This window comes from Lepeophtheirus salmonis, chromosome 1, assembly GCF_016086655.4.
Source record: "Lepeophtheirus salmonis chromosome 1, UVic_Lsal_1.4, whole genome shotgun sequence".
Lineage (NCBI taxonomy): Eukaryota > Metazoa > Arthropoda > Copepoda > Siphonostomatoida > Caligidae > Lepeophtheirus > Lepeophtheirus salmonis.
In genome coordinates, this window is record NC_052131.2 from 14507526 (window position 1) to 14510602 (window position 3077).

At 34.4% G+C, this 3077-nt stretch overlaps 1 long non-coding RNA gene across 1 annotated transcript; it reads left to right on the forward strand.

Moving 5' to 3' along the window:
- The first annotated feature begins 296 nt into the window (after positions 1-296).
- Positions 297-1515, forward strand: LOC139905316 (uncharacterized). Its single transcript, XR_011779971.1, has 2 exons — positions 297-1213; positions 1277-1515. It is a non-coding gene; the product is annotated as an uncharacterized lncRNA (long non-coding RNA).
- The last annotated feature ends 1562 nt before the right edge of the window (positions 1516-3077 follow it).

Below are 3077 nucleotides of genomic sequence, written 5' to 3' on the forward strand. Positions count from 1 at the left end.
ACAAATGTTTATAAATTTAAATACAATAATTAAGTTATTTTAAAATTAGAAAGTATTTTCTTTATTGCAGTAATTCAATTTCTAAAATTATATAATAAGCAGCTGACATTAACAAGGATCTTAATTCAGTAATACCCTAAATATCACTCCGGCCTTATTTTTTTATTTACAAAATGACAATGGGTAGGGTTGTTGGAATCGTTGAAAAAGAACGAATTTGATTGGTTGAAAGAGATTATATAAAAAAGGAATAAAACACGTTGGTACGCTGACATCTTCTAAAAAAAAATTTCCTCAGTGTTATACAAATCATCAGCAAAGCCACTTCCCCCTACTGCTCTCTCACGTGCATCATCATCATGCCGAAGAAAATGTGCCTTTTTTCATGGGTTTTTAACAACGGAGGTACTGATGTGTGGAATTAAGATGTGGAAAATAAAAGTTTTGCCCTTTTTTTGGTTTCTCGTGCCCATCTCGTTCTTTAGGGCAAGTAATCTGCCACTCCATAATCTCTCATCACATCAACAACTTAAAAGTCTTCCAGAAACACAAGATTCAACGAGACGAAGGAGAATTAAACGGTTCATCATTCAATTTGGACGTAGCAAAGTTATTGCCTTATCCCTTTAAATGTTCTGGATCATCCCAAAGAGAGGATTTTCTGCTTCGTACGAAATTCCCCTCACTCCATCACCAATTATAACAAGATAGGAAACTTGGTTAAAAGCAGTGGAGTACTACTACCATCACTACGACGTCTTCAGAGAATATTTAAACAGCCTTAATGATGATTTGGCAGCAATCAGAAGAGCACAAGAAGTTATTAATAATGATTCCTTAAGAGAAGAAGTCGTATTGATACAAGGAAATTTTCGTCAAATACCTTTGGCAATAACTGCGCTTCAGGAAATATTCCCTCTTTTTACCACCCTAACCATAGTAGAAAATCTAACTCAAGATTTGAAGGAAGAGCCATTCAAGACCAAGTTAAAAGAAGTGCTTCAAAAGAATCCTGGCTACACAAAACTAAAGGAACTCTCAACAGGTGACAACACTGTATACAAAAATATTGTCAATTGTGATGCTGAGAGAGTCTTTAGTATGATGAATATCATCAATACGAAAAGGAGGCCCAAACTAAGTACAAAGAAATTGAGGGAATTATTGATCACCAAATGGAATGTATTTTTCGTTGTCATTTAATCGTCAATACGTAAATATTAATAATATTTTTTTAAATTATTTGTTACTTAATAGCCTCATTTCTATTCTTTAGATTTCGTGCCAAAGTTATATATTCATCCTTTATGGTCAGTGGTCACAAAGAAGTTAAGAGTACACTTCCTGTAATGATGGGTTTGATGTTTTCTAACTAACAATATATTTTGTCTTGCATAAATTTACAAAATATAATATACATTTATAAAGTTATCTATAGGGAAGTTATATATTAATAATGTACAACAATCCCTCTTCCTTCATGTGTATATAAATAAATAATTGAGGTTAAAGATATATTCTAAACGATGCTCTTTTAATTGGGTTGGAATCGATATTTACTTAGAACTCTTGATCCAGCGACAGATACAATTGCACCACTGTCATATGTAGCTATTATATTTTTGAAGTAATTTCCAAGGATATTCAAATCATCGATGGGTAATTTATTCAGTTCAAATTTTTGAATAGAGTTGATCGAAATAGAGCTTTCTTTTAGACACCTGCATACTGGCCTCTCTTACCCCATCTTGTGCATTCGACGCTTTTTGGAAGGCAAACTTTCCCATTCTTATGAGGAAATTGGAAACCACCCTATCTACACAATCTTTCTTGGCTCTTGTTCCACAATCTCCTACAACTATGACTTCTTCGATATATATTGAATCCACATGACTTGGTATTTGCGTTAATATCCTTTGATACTAAATCATTTACACTATTTTGATTCTTCTTCGCCATTTCTATTATTCTCCATTAATATATACTTCACATATTTTATTTGCAACATCAAATAATCTTAATTGTGCTTCTCTATACTTACATACCAAAGTTTTATATTATGACAATTAATATTTAATACTATTTGTATCATACAATAAATTATAACTAACATCAAGACATTTTCTGCATAATATTATTTTGATTAAATAGTATCAAGTAAAGCTATATTTTGGTGAAGGAAAGATTCTATATGTAGTAAATTTTCAGATAAGTTGGAATGTTAAAAAAATCATAATTGAGATATCTTATAAGTATGTTCGAAATTACCAATCGGCCATCAAGTATGATTTATGAATATAGGTTTGTTTATGTCCGAAAGAAAACCGAGGAACCAGATAGTTGAAGTTGTATTTGCGGATGCGCTTGGGAAAGCACGTTTCCCATCCTTAGAGATGGGACTTTAGTAACAGAGTGAGAAGAAAGTAAAGGGTGATTCAAAACGAGCGGTTTTTTCCAGTAGGGATTTTTTGACAGGCGTGCGCGAGTTGTGTCAAATTCATACGTCATTTTTACTCAGTATTGTTTTACAATTCTTCATGGAAAGATATACGCCACAACAACGTGCAGAAATTGTTCAATTGTACTATGAAAATCAGGGTTCTGTGAAAGAAGTTTTTGCAAATTACGCCAAACTTATGGTTCATATAATCGACCTTCAGAATCCACAATTCGCAGAATGATCGAAAAATTTGAAGGGGCAGCAACTTGCTGGGATGTCCCGTCGTCTGGTCACGTACAGCTCGCAGCGTAGAAAATAATGCAGGCGTAGCCAAAGATCGTGAAGAATCGATTCGCCACCGCTCTCAACAAGCACATGGTCTTACCACTTGCCACACAGCGCGCGCGTAACAATGGACTTATTGGGACATCATTGTGGTGAGCAATTAATTTCACGTTTTGGCCCGGTGAATTGGCTACCAAGATCGTGTGATATCACACCTTTGGACTTTTTTCTTTGGGGCTACGTAAAAGCAAAAGTCTATGTGGATAAACCAGCGACGATTGAAGCATTGGAAGCAAATATTGAGCGAGTTATTCCTGAGATTCCGGGCACAATTCTAGAACGCGTCATCGAA